Source organism: Phacochoerus africanus, chromosome 3 (genome assembly GCF_016906955.1).
Source record: "Phacochoerus africanus isolate WHEZ1 chromosome 3, ROS_Pafr_v1, whole genome shotgun sequence".
Classification (NCBI taxonomy): Eukaryota; Metazoa; Chordata; class Mammalia; order Artiodactyla; family Suidae; genus Phacochoerus; species Phacochoerus africanus.
This window is the reverse complement of record NC_062546.1, coordinates 73,434,760-73,449,165: the sequence shown is the minus strand read 5'-3', so window position 1 is coordinate 73,449,165 and position 14,406 is coordinate 73,434,760. Positions and strand designations below refer to the sequence as shown.

Here is a 14,406-nt window from a genome sequence, read left to right as displayed (position 1 = left end):
CAATATACATTAACCCTTAAAATGTACATATACTGTGATTCAGCAATTTTAATATTAAATATCTAAGAAAAAGCAAATTCACATAAGCATAATGGAGACATTTTAAGGTGTTCAATAAAGACTTGCTTGCCAAAATTAAAAACTGAAAAACCACAGTTGAAAAATTTTTTAAAAAAGTTAAAGCTAACTTTTTTAAACCTTTTATTATTATTTTTCCTACTGTACAGCAATGGTGACCCAGTTACACATACACGTATATATTCTTTTTTCTCACATTACATGTTCCATCATAAGTGACTAGACAAGAGTTTCCAGTGCTACACAGCAGGATCTCATTGCTAATCCATCCCAAAGGCAAGAGTCTGCATCTATTATCCCCAAGTCCCCAGTCCATCCCACTCCCTCCCCCACCCCTTGGCAACCACAAGTCTATTCTCCAAGTCCATGATTTTCTTTTCTGTGGAAAGGCTCATTTGTGCTGTCTATCAGATTCTAGATATAAGTGATATCATATGGTATTTGTCTTTCTGACTTACTTCACTCAGTGTGAGAGTCTCTAGTTCGATCCATGTTGCTGCAAAAGGCATTATTTTGTTCCTTTTTATGGATAAATAGTATTCCACTGTGTATATATACCACATCTTCCTAATCCAGTCATCTGTCAGTGGACATTTGGGTTGATTCCATGTCTTGGCTATTTGCAATGAACATGCGGGTGCATGCGTCTTTTTTAAGGAAAGTTTTGTCTGGATATATGCCCAAGAGTGGGATTGCTGGGTCATATGGTAGTTCTATGTATGGTTTTCTAAGGTACCTCCATACTGTTCTCCACAGTGGTTGTAGCAGCTTACATACCCACCAAATAGTTTGATGGAATAATATATAGCATCTATAAAGGATCAACTTCAGCTATGTGAGTTAGCATAGACAGACTGAACATATATTTAACAGATAAAAATAAAAACAAAAGCCTACACTAAAATGTTTATATATTTCCCATCCATGTATTTGGATATATAAATAATATTTTTACTTTCTACTAAAAGGATACAAGAAGCCAAATTCTTGCAAGGATGAGGAGAAAAGAGCATGGTGATCCACATGGACTTAGCTTAAAATATAGCATTCTTATTATGTTTTTAAAACCACTGCAATAATACATTATTTGTGTAATTAATTTTTTAAAATAAAGATAATATTAAATAAGATCAAGGAGGAACTTTCAGGGACATGGAAGCTTGACTCACACACTCGGATTCTAAATGTAAACTATTTTATATCCTCATGAAAATAGATGCACCAGACAAGTATAAGATGGAACAGGCAAATAATTGCTCTTCCTTTGAGTATGTGTTCACCTAGCATCTTATATTTGATATTTATCTAAGGAAAGGATATGCTAAGCTTTAAAAAAATAAATTCATTTGTTCAGCAACTACTGTATGTTTATCATGCAATAGTCACTATTCAACCTAATGGGACCATAATAGTGAAGAAAACCAGCTATATTTATTGTCCTGTGGAGCTTACAACAGTAACATATAAAGATATTACATGAGAATAAACGATGTGGAAAAAGTTAAATAAAATGGGGACACAAAATTTGAAGAAGTAATTGGGAATGAGAGTTGGGCACAAGCGTCATCAGGTTGTTGTAGGCTATCCTCAAGATTTTGAATCTTACTCTGAGTTAGAAAAGAAGTATTTGGTGGGTTTTAAGCAAATGAAATTTTATTAGGATTATTGGAGGGATTCTGGTGGGAATACACTAAAAAAGAGCAAGGTGGAAATAATGAGACTTTTTAATAAGTTACTACAATAATCTACACAAGAGAAGGTGGTGGTTTGGACAAATGTGATAATAAGAGGATGACACGAAATATTCAAATGTGTTTTTAGTGTAGAGTCCACATGATTTTCTGTAGGATGACTGTGAGGATTTAGAGAAACAAGGAAGTCAAAGATGAGACCAAGACTTTTATTTTACATTATAAAGATCCAGTGACAATTAACTGAAATGGATAAGACCGAAGTAGGAGAAGATTTGTGTAGAAGATTGGATTTGAACATTTTAAAATTGAGTCAGATATTTCTTAATATATAACTGGTCTAATTCACACTGTAAACTAATAACAGCAATTCTGGTTAAGATATCATTGCTTTTAGGTGTTATTTAAAAAAGAACATAGTACCACACTCAATACACAGGAGTGATCATGAATTTAAACTACAAAGAAAAAGAAATGACAGTTTTTTGGTGAGGTTTTTGTGTTTGGGGTTTTACCCATTGGCAGTCAGCTAGTCAGTCTGCCATGTGACATTTTATAGGGACATCTAAACTTCAACATATACCTGCTTTCAAATTTCAGACTATGGTGGAAATAATATGTAACTGAAATCTGATGAACCTAATCTACCATTAACTGAGAAGAGGAAGGGGGCCAAGGGCATGGGCTGCCTTTCCCAACGGTATTTATTCACTAAGATGTACTGAGCAAAAAAGGAACAATTGGCAAAAGAAGAACTATGGATTTGGCTATGGTTGACTGCTTTTCACATACATCTTCTGGAGGATTGAAACATAATGAAGCAGTCTTACCAAATTCAGTTGACTTCAGCTGAATTTCCATATATCCTAGAACACTTCATCTTCTTTACTGCTTCAAAAGCTCTAGCAAAGAAAATGCTATGGCTATAAAGGTAGGTTCTCAGACATCTGAATCCACTGAACCTCTGATCACATCAATTTCTTTTCACTTCTGCATCAGCCTGGTTATTCCAGATGCCATCATGATCAGAAAGCCCAGATAGGAAAAGCAATGAAATTCCTCTTCAAGCCTTGCTAATGAGTGGTCCCACAATGAGCCAGCTGTCCATTTCTCTCTCCACTGCCTAAGAAGCCACTCAAGATGTGAGCAGTCATCTGGGATTTCCAGCCGTCCAGAGTGAATGCATCCTCCTTGTGAACTCAGCAAATCCAGTCATGTACACACACGAGTGTTTCCCAAGAACCTCGAGACTTTGGGTATTACTCTCACACCTTCCATTGTTCCTTCTGAATTCCTGGGGTCCAATATAGGCTCAAGAATGTTCATTTGGAGTCCGTGGTGGCTCCTGGGTTAAAGATCTGGTGTTGTCGCTGCTGTGGTGCCAAGGGTTCTTCCCCCTGCCCCTGGAATTTCCACATGCTGTGAGCATGACCAAAAATAAATAAATAAATAAAAAGAAAAAAAAAAGAAAAAGAAAATGCTAAACAAAGCTTCTTTTGCCAAGGAAGTTCATCCCAGACTGAAAATCAGTTAGCTATAATAGTTGCTACTGAAGATTTTGTTTTCTAAAACTTTCACAGATTGAAAAAAAAAAAGAAGAAGAAGATAGGGAAGAAGTAAATAAGCACAGTAAATTTTTCTCTAGAAAATGCAAATTTCACTAGTAATTTTATACCTTGGACAAATTTTATACCAGGGACAAATTAGTAATTTATTTTATTTTAGAAAAAGAGCTTCACGAAAGATCTTTGTTAATTTAACTTGTGGAACTACAAAAACAATATACTTACTATATGATTGTTTCAAAAATCACAAGACACTGATTTTATTTTTGCATTTTAACTTTGCATTTAATCTTTGCGATGGATGTATACTGAAATCAATAATGTTACCAAACAGCAGTCAGCCAGTTAGTGACTATGTCACAAGTGTCACTGCCTGTACATAAGCAACCATCAAAATACCACATCAAAACACAGGAAGGATGCCAATGGTTTGTAGGAAGGCCCAGGAATAATTTTGGAGCATTCTTTTAAACTCTTAGAGATCATCAGTAAAGACACTGAGTCATAGAATGTTTAGCAAAACTCCTGACATGGTATTTAAAAGTAAGCTAGATCTTCATAATTACAAAGTTATCTTAAGGGCACATTACTAAAAGATTTTAATTCTCTTATGTAAGGTTTGAAGAAATGCTGTGTCATCTTCAAGTTATTAATGACTGGATTTAAAAATTTCTAGAAAACTTATAGCCTGTATAAAGTTTTCAGGAACAACTCAAGCAATTTACTTCAATTACACTCTGTTTAAATGCATGTATGAGATTTATAAAAGATAAAAACCTATAGTTAATTAAGCCTAGGAAAGGTCTTTCAATATAAAAGTATACAATCTGAATCTAGGTGACAATAAACACTGAATTACAGTTTAATTGGCAGCATCTTTTTTACAGGTAACAGCATATCTTAGCACCAACAGTAACTTAGAGGCAATGAAATATATATATAGCATGCGGTTTAAAGTAATGGCTTTTTATCAGACGATCAAGTTATCTTTAGAAATTGTTATATCTGTAAAACTATCACTTTGCAGATGACAGGATACTATACCGAGAAAATCCTAAAGATGCTACCAGAAAACCGTTAGAGCTCATCAATGAATTTGGCAAGGTGGCAGGATACAAAATTAATACACAAAATAAACTGCATTTCTATATACTAACAAAGAAAGATGGGAAAGAGAACTTAGGGAAACATTCCCATTTACCATTGCATTAAAAAGAGTAAAATACCTAAGAATAAACCTACCTAAAGGGACCAAAGGCCTATATTCAAAACTATAAGACACTTATGATAGACATCAAAGATGAAACAGATGGAAAGATATATCATGCTTTCGGACTGGAAGAGGTAATATTGTCAAAATGACTATATTACCCAAGGCAATCTACTGATTTAATGCAATCCCTGTCAAATTAACAATGACATTCTTCAAAGATTGTTGGAGACCATAGAACAGATGAACTCTGCAGAAAGCAAATATCTATGGATTATGGACACAGAGTTCTAAAGTACAGAGTCTCCTTCAAATACAAGATAAAGGACTTATGCATTAACCATGTTATTCTATAAACAGCTGCAATATATCCTAAGGATACCCCCTTTGATATCACTAAGAAGATAACCTCATTATTATCTATGCCTGTTCCTGCAAACTAATCTTGTCACCTTCCTTAATCCAACTAATAATAATCTCATCACCTTCCTTAATAAAAGTCATGTGGGCTAAAGCCTGGGGGTGCCTTTGTTCTAAGGAACAGAGTGCCTCCTGGTCCCCCACTTTCTAAATGTAAGAGTCTTCTGTGTTTTGTTATACCATAACATCCCTCTTCCAGGATTCCCTGTTTCCCTGCAACATTGGATGTGGCAAAAGACCAAGAATAAAATATTTCAAAATTTGTATGGAAACACAAAAGACCCCGATTAGCCAGGGAAATATTGAAAAAGAAAAACAAAACTGGAAGAATTAGGCTTCTTGACTTCAGACTATACCACAAAGCTACAGTAATCAAAATAGTATTGTACTGGCACACATACACACAATAACAGAAATATAGATCAGTGTAACAGGATAGAAAACCCAGAAATAAAACCAAGCACCTATGGCCAACTAATACACAACAAAGGAGGCATGAACCTACAGTGGAGGAAAGACAGACAGCCTCTTCAATAAGTGGCACTGGGAAACTGGACAGCTACATGTAAAAGAATGAAATTAGAACATTCTCTAACACCATACATGAAAACAAACTCAAAATGCATTAAAGACCTAAACATAAGGCCAGATACTATAAAACTCCTAGAGGAAAAAATAGGCAGAACGTTCTTTGACATAAATTAGAGCAATATGTTATCTGAACACCTCCTAGAATAATCACAATAAAAACAAAAATAAAACAATGGGGAGTTTCCGTTGTGGCTAAGTAGTAACAAACCTGACTAGTATCCATGAAGATGAGGGTTTGATGGCTGGCCTTGCTCAGTAAGTTAAGGCTCTGGCATTGCCATGGGCTGTGGTAAATGTCATAGATATGGCAGCTACACCTCCAATTCAATGCTTAGCCTGAGAACTTCCATATGCCACAGGTACAGTCCTAAAAAGACAAAAGTAAATAAGTAAATAAATAGTAGTTTCAAATGATGCAACTGACAAGGGCTTAATCTCTAAAATATACAAACTACTTGTATAAGCCAGCAGCAAAAACCAAACAACACAATGAAAAATGGGTAGAAGACCTAAACAGACATTTCTCTAAAGAAGATATACATGTTGCCATCAGGGACATGAAAAAATGATCAACATCACTAATTATTCGAGAAATGCAAATCAAAACTACAATGAGGTACCACCTTACACCATTCATAATAGCCATCATTAACAAGTCAACAAACAAGTGGTGGAGAGGGTGTGGAGAAAAGGGTACCCTCCTTCACTATTGGTGGGAATGTAAATTGGTACAACTATTTGGAAACTGTATGGAGGTACCTCAGAAAACCAAATATAGAACTACCATCTGACCTAGCAACCCCACTCCTGGGCATGTATCCTGACAATACTTTCACTGAAAAAGATACATGTGCCCCTATATTCACTGCAGCACTATTCACAATAGCTTAGACATGGAAACAACCTAAATGTCCATCAGCAGATTAATGGATTAAGAAAATGTGGTATATATACACAATGGACTATTACTCAGCCATAAAACAGAACAAAATAATGCCATTTGCAGCAACATGGATGGAACTAGAGACTCTCATACTAAGTGAAGTAAGTCAGAAAGAAAAAGACAAATACCATATGATATCACTTATATCTGGAATCTAATAAACAGTACAAATGAACCTTTTTACAGAAAAGAAACAAACTCATGGACTTAGAGAACAGACTTGTGATTGCAAGGGAGAGGGGGAGGGAGTGGGATGGATTGGGAGTTTGGGGTTAATAGATGCAAACTATTGCATTTGAAGTGGATAAGCAATGAGATCTGCTGTATAGCACAGGAAACTATACCTAGTCACTTGTGATGGAACATGGTGGAAGATAATGCATGAAAAAGAATGTGTATATGTATGTGTGACTGGGTCACTTTGCTCTACAGCAGAAACTGACAGAACACTGTAAATCAATTATAATTTAAAAAAATAAAAAATCTTACCAAAAAAATGAATAAATAAACCAATGTGGAAACCATAAAAAAAGGCAACCCAAAGAATGGGAAAAATCTTGGCAAAGGATGCAACCAACAGGGGCTTAATCTCTAAAATATACAAACAATTTATACAACTCTACAGTAACAAAAAAAAATGAACAACCCAACCAAAAAATGGGCAGAACACCTAAACAGATATTTCTACAAAGACATATATATATGCAATAAGCACATGAAAAGCTGCTCAACATCACTAATTATAGAAATGCAAATCAAAACTACAACAAGGTATTACCTCACATCAGTCAGAATGTCCAACATGAATAAGTCTATAAATAACAAATGCTGGAGGGGATACAGAGAAAAGGGAACTCTCCTACACTGTTGGTGGGACTGTAATTTGGTATACCACTATGGAAAACAGTATGGAATTTCCTCAGAAAACTAAAACTAGAACTACCATATGATGCAGCAATCCTACTCCTGGGAAAATATCCAGACAAAACTATAATTTAAAAGGATACATGCACTCCTATGTTTTTTGCAACCCCATTCACAATGTCCAAGACATGGAAACAACCTATATGTCCCTTAACAGATGAATGGGTTAAGATATGGTACATGTATACAATGGAATACTACTCGGCCATAAAAAAGAAGGGATTAATGCCATTTGTAGGAACATGGATGCAAGTAGAGATTCTCACACTAGGTAAGTCAGAAAGAGAAAGACAAACACCATATGATATCAGTTATATCCGGAACCTAAAATATGGCACAAAATGGAAACAGACTCATAGACATAGAGAACAGACTTGTGGATGCGAAGGGGTCAAGGGAGGGAGTAGAATAGACTGGGAGTTTGGGGTGAGCAGAATCAAACTCTTACATTTAGAAAGGATAGGCAAGGAGGTCTTGCTGTCTAGCCCAGGGAACTATATGCAATACCTTGGGACAGAACATGATGGAAGATAATATAAGAAAAAAACACAGATATATGTATGCCTGGGTCACTTTTCTGTACAGCAGAAATTGGCACAAAACTGTAAATCAACTATACTTCAATTTTAAGACATCATTTGGCAATGAAAATTTTAAAAAATTAAAAAGTATAATATTGCTGGAAATAACTAGAGAAGATTAAAATAAAACAAACAAAAACAAAAAAACAATCCATTCCTGGACTGGAATATGTAATATCACTAATGATCAATGCTACATGAGCTGACCAATTGGCTAACAGTAATCTCTTTCAAAAATGAAATTTAAATATACATACTTCACAAGTATGGAATGGATAAGTGACAATATACTGTATAGCACAGGAAAATCTATTCAATATTCTGCAGTGACATATGGAGATATATACATACACACACACACACACACACATTTAACTGATTCACTTTGCTGTACAACTGAAAGAAACACAACCTTGAAAGTCAACTATACTGCAATAAAATTTTAAAAAGAAATTGTTATAACCCAGGAAAAACATTGCATAGTAATCAAGAGGTCTAATTTTGACATTAACTTGGTGGGAGACATTAGGTAACAATGAAGTTTTGCTTTATTTTACTGGATATTAATGCAAAAATGGAAATGAATGTTAGGAAATAAATTATCTGGCAGAAGTAATTGTGCAAATTCCCTCAGTGTTCCAAACATTTTCATGGCTCCTTATATACAAAATGATAATCCACATGGCACATGTTATAGCAGGGCTTTTACCAAAGATATGGCAGTGCATTTGAAAACAGCAACTTTAGAATTAAGTATTACATAAATGCTCAAATATAGCATCAACTCTTAAGTCAGTGGGTGAAGCCATCTCTTCAGGGACCAGAGATAATATGATCCTTCTGGAAAAATCTACAAAGACAAATATATTTGATAGAAAAACAAAACACTATTTGAGTAAAAACTCTGAGTCCTGCCAATTCCTTGTCTATCACATAAGAAGTGCATCCTAGACATTCTCTGTCACCTGCTTCTGCCTTATTGTGATCACAGCACATATTACATTAATGTTTTATATTATTTCTTTATTATGGTACTTTTCACTCTCAAGAGAAAAATGAGAGCAAAAGACTGGTTAGGTTTCTTTACTGCTATAATCTTTTCTTATATGGAGTGTCTGATATATAGGACATTTTCAATTAAAAAAAGTTGTGTGTAGTGATTTAATAAATTAGGTGTTTGGAAATATCTTTAAGCAAAAAATACCAAGCACTATATCAATACAATATATTGTTGGCAAAGAGACAAAGAACAGCATGAACCGTAACCTGTATTTTCAAAGGCACATATTTAAAGAGCATATTTACTTACTTGGGGACAAGTCCACTTGCCTGAGATGTACAGGAGATATGTTTTCAATCAAAAAGATAAGGCAAGAGTTAAAAAAAAAAAATCAAACTTGATCTTTTTTCTATTTTCTGCCTTTTCTTGTTTTCCATCGCTTTCTGACATGGCTTAAGAGAAATTTTAGTGTCATATATTATTCTATGACATGGAACAATTTAGTGATGGCTTTAAGAAGAATCTTGAGAGTAATTTTTATATCATACTTACTGAAATTTAAATTACTCTGTTTTCTTTTAAATTGCTATGGTTATATATTTCTCTTATAAACTCTCAAAAAGAGCTTTTTTTTTTTACTCTCTGTAGTTCTGCTTCTTGCTTAAATTTTGAATACAATTTAGTTATCAGTGAAATTACTAATCTATTTTCTAAACAATTTAATTTGAACAGGCTATTTAACTTTTTTCTTTATATTTAAATGTATGTATATACATATAAATAGTTATCAATAATGTTATATGTCCTTGTGTTTACAGTACATGTTTGATCCTAAACAATTTTGCAAAAAATAGTTAATGAATAAACAATGCTCAAATCTGGACATTTATAGAAAATTAATCTTTGCAGTTTTTTTGTTTGTTTATTTTTGTTTTGTTTGCAATAAATACCAAGTAATGATGTTTCACTTCTAGATATATATCTAATCACAGTTACAGAATTGGTTAAAGTTTTAAAATGTCAGACAACCATTTTTCTTGTTTTCTCTCCTGATTATACAAGCTAATGCATAGGGAACATTAGGCAGGTCTGTCAGTTAATCTTTAAAATTTTCAAAATTTAACTTCAAGGTCTCAGATTACTTCCACTGAGGTAAACATTAATACACTAAGCATATTCCATAATGATTTAACAAAAATTGAATGCTTTCTCTTCTCTCATCAAAAGTCTAAAACTATTCAGTCCATAAAAATAGTACTGCAGCAACTAACATTTTTATATCCTAAGTACTTGCCACTAAGCACTAACACAACTATGCATAACTAAAGCACTCAGTACTCTACATATATTACTTCATTTAATCTGAAAGCAACCCTATGAAGTAGGCAATACAATCTAGGTAAAGCAATATGGAGAGGTATACTGAAAAAACCCCTACTGCATGCTTCTCCTTTACTTTACTTTCTTTTTATTGAGATGTAATTGACATATAAGCCTTTAACACAGAATATTTTATTACTAACACTTCTTGTCACCAAATGTATGTGTGCTGGGGGGAGGTGGGATTTCCCACACCAGAGCAATTCATGGTTTCAGCTGGGGGTCCTAAAATTTAATTCAGTTCCGACACTTTCTACCTGGAAATGGCATCGGATACTGCAAGAGCTCATTCCCATCACACCTTAGATACTAACTGAAAGCAAGAGGTCACAAGTTTACCCACAACTTTCATCCAACTTGGCTACAAATTGGAGTTTTTGATGGTCTTCTCCTTGGGTTATATTAATTTGCTAGAACAGCTCACACTGGTCAGAGAAACATTTATTTACATTTACCAGTTTAGTAAATGACAGATGATACAAATGAACAGTCAGATTAAATAACACATAATCTGGGAGGGTCCCAAACCCAGGAGTTTTTGGCCTTGTGAAGTTGGCCTATATCACCCTGTATATAGATGTATTCATCAACCTGGAAGCTCCCAGAATCCCCTCCTCTTGGAATTTTATAGAGTCTTCTTCATTTAGGTGTAATCAACTATTAACTATATTTCTAGCCCCATTCCCTTCTTTGGAGGTTGGGGACAGTGCTAAAAATCCCAAGTTTCCAATCATGGTTTGTCTTTCTGGTGACTAGCTCCCATCCAAGAGCCATCCAGGAGCCCACCAAGAGTCACCTCAATAGAACAAAATGTGTTCCTAGTGCTATTACTTAAGAAATTACAAAGGTTTTAAGATCTCTGTTTAAACAAATGGGAGCACAAACCCATATTCTATTAACTCACAAGAGGTAAAGAGTCTTACCTCAGATTAAAGGGCTTTAAACACAGGTCTTTCCAACTCTAGATTCCAAATCTTGACCATAGCGGCTATAAAGAAATACCATGAAATAATTAATTCTTATAAAGCACAAATTTGCCAATTACATAAAAAATTTTATTACAATGAAATGTGGCTGGTTAAAACTATTGCAATAGTTATTCCTATTAGTCCTATGTCTCAAACCACTTTCCTTGAGAGGACTTAATTTGATGTTATATTTGAGAAAATACCAAGGTATATTAGCTACTAAAATATGCAGATCTTTAAGTTGAATAAGGAGATCTCCAACATCTTCACTTGTTATTCTAAAAAACCTCACATTTTATCTTTAAACATCAGAATTTGGCTCGAAAATTTTAACATAAATGATTCCTTTGGCCCATATTTTTAAAAATTATTATTTATTTACCTTATAATTTGTCACACTATCAAAACATATTTCAACATATGTTCATTCAAAGTAAACTGCAGAACATATTCTGTCCTGTGGATCATAACATTTTTCCATGTAATAAACATTTACTGGATATTTTTAATTTAAAAAGTAGTAATAACATAAATATAAAAAAATAATTATTCAGAAAAACTGGAGATAAGGTATAAATGCCTATGAAATACCTATGTTAGCTCTGCAATTATCTTGAAATGAATTTGACATGTATAGTAAACTGAATAACCCTCCTCAAAGATGTCCTTGTCTTAATCTCTGGATATATGTACCTTATATGATAAAAGGAACTTTGCAGATGTGATTAAGTTTAAGATCTTCAGATGGAGAGATTACACTGAATTATCTGAGTATGCCTGCCTAAAGGAGGGAGGCAGGAGGATCAAAGTCAGGAAAAGGAGATGTGAAAATGGTTAACAGGGGCTGGAGTAAAGCACTCTGAAGACAAAGAAAGGAGCCATGAGCAGAAATGCAGGGAGCTTCTACTAGAGGAGATTGAAGGGAAACATTCTCTAAAGTCTGCTGAACAAACAGTCCTGCCAACACCTCGATTTTAGACCTCTAGAAATATAAGAGAAGGAATTCATGTTCTTTTACACTACTAATTAATAATAATTTCTTAAAGCAGCATTTGGGAACTAATAAATTGTGGTTGTTAAACAGAACTTCTTACACTTCTACCCTGGCCAAGATTTACCAAACTGACATTAAAAAAAAAAAAAAAAAAAAAAAAAAAAAAAACTACAAAACCCAGAAAAACATCCTCTTGAAAAATAGTTTTCAAAACAACAGATATCAAGGAATGAAGGTTAGCTTAGCTGAAGGATGAAGGTGAGTCATTCCTGACAGACAAGAAACAATTTAAACCAGTCCTAAAATTTTTCTAATTTAACGCTTTGAGAGAATTTTCAGGCCACAACACAGTGAGGCAGAAAGGAGGCATCAAGTGGAGAACTCACTGAGGTGAGGTGACAATACAGAATTTGTAGAGAACACGGCAGCGATATTCCTGAAAAGGAAAAAGCAGGGGCACAGACCTAGAGTTCTAGAGACCTGCTAGTGAGAAAACTACCTGAGGCTGAAGAAATGCCAACCTAAGAATTAAGAGTGAACAGGAGTTGGAACACATTCATGGCTGGAATGGTGTCTGACTCCGCCTGCGTAAACTCTTAATTCCCCTGACAGACTACTCAGAAAATGTTTATCTCAGTAGTGGAGTGTAATTTTCCATAAACGGAGCACTCTCTGAGGCACACCCAACAAATTAAAAAAAAAGGAAAATAAAAACATAAAACACCTGAAAGGATGAAACTTTTCCCCAGGTAACTTATCTGAATCCCCAAAGCTTAATATTTACATAAATGCAAAAATATACACACGAGGGGGCATGTGGCAGGGTAGGTGGCTGGCCGCAAGATGATGAAGTTTCCGTTCCACATTCCATAGGGGCCAAGCCAGAGCGGCTGCGAAGCTCAAGGAGGTTCTCTTCACGTTCCACAAGATGGAGGCGCTCGACTCCCGTGACCTGCCCAGTGCGCGGTTCTCAGACCCTAGCTTTGAATCATGGCCATCTGAATCATTTTCGAGCCAGACAAATCTATGGCGCGTCTGGTGTGGAGTTCACGTGTTGGCACTCAGACACGGCCGCTATCACCCGCCACTATCACCCAGACGCACTTTCCGTTCAGTTAGTACTGCCCCCTGGCCCGGGTAGGGCCCAAGGCAGCCTCCATCTCTGGGGAAGTCGCTCACCAAAATGGCTGCACCCCCAGGGGAAGCCGTCCAACCAGAAGGAAGCCCTCAGCCGCGCGCCGCCTCGCCACGCCCCACAGAGCCCGCTTCAGCTTTGTTGAAAGCAGCAGTGGCCCGCCCTGTTTCTCCCACACCACAGTGATCCTTCCCAGTGGCTGCTGGTGATGTACCGAAAAGCAGCCTCCATACACACCCATTAAGTCTCAGAGACAGAGTCTGTGATGAAGCAGAAAGAACAGCTTTATTGCTTTGTCAGGCAGAGGAGGCCACAGCAGCTAATGCCTCAAAACTCTGTCCTCCTTGAGAGGGGGCAGTTAGGGGTTTTATAAGTTTAGCTCTGAAGACAGGGTTATTGATTAAGGTGTCTATATTATTCTCCCTCCATAGATCATTCCAGTCATCAAGTCCAGAGTCAGTCAGTCTGATGACAGTTTCTGATTATTTTCAGGGTTATCATTCCTTCATCTTTCTCTGGAAATAAGATTGCTTACAGGGAAGGGGTGTTAGAAAGTGTTTCAATTACAAAAGAAAACACAAGGTGCAATATAACTCTAAAAAGTAAATACTGGTAAAATAAAGCAATTAAGCAAGGAAGAAATCATTTGTGAAAAGCCAGTTAGAGTAACTTTGTGGGCCAAGGCAGGGCATATCACCATGGAGACTGTTTTAACTAGTTTTTAGCTATATCAGTATTTTCTAATCATTAAGTCCTGAGTCAGCCTTTTGAGACTGAGGGGAGGCCTGGGAGGCTAAAGGCCTTTTACTTCAAACCACAAAGACTTAGGGGATCGTAGATGGTTTCACAGACATGGCAGCCCTGGGCACGAGGAGGAAACATCTTCCTGAATGTCCTCTCGAGGGGCGGATCCTGTGCCCAGAAAA

General features: G+C 35.7%; 1 long non-coding RNA gene across 1 annotated transcript; it reads right to left on the bottom strand.

The window, feature by feature from the left end:
• Positions 1 to 3,159: 3,159 nt before the first annotated feature.
• On the bottom strand, positions 3,160 to 13,527 carry LOC125122151 (uncharacterized). Its single transcript, XR_007133708.1, has 3 exons — positions 13,152 to 13,527; positions 11,307 to 11,371; positions 3,160 to 3,188 (listed from the first exon to the last, which is right to left on the bottom strand). It is a non-coding gene; the product is annotated as an uncharacterized LOC125122151 (long non-coding RNA).
• Positions 13,528 to 14,406: the final 879 nt, after the last annotated feature.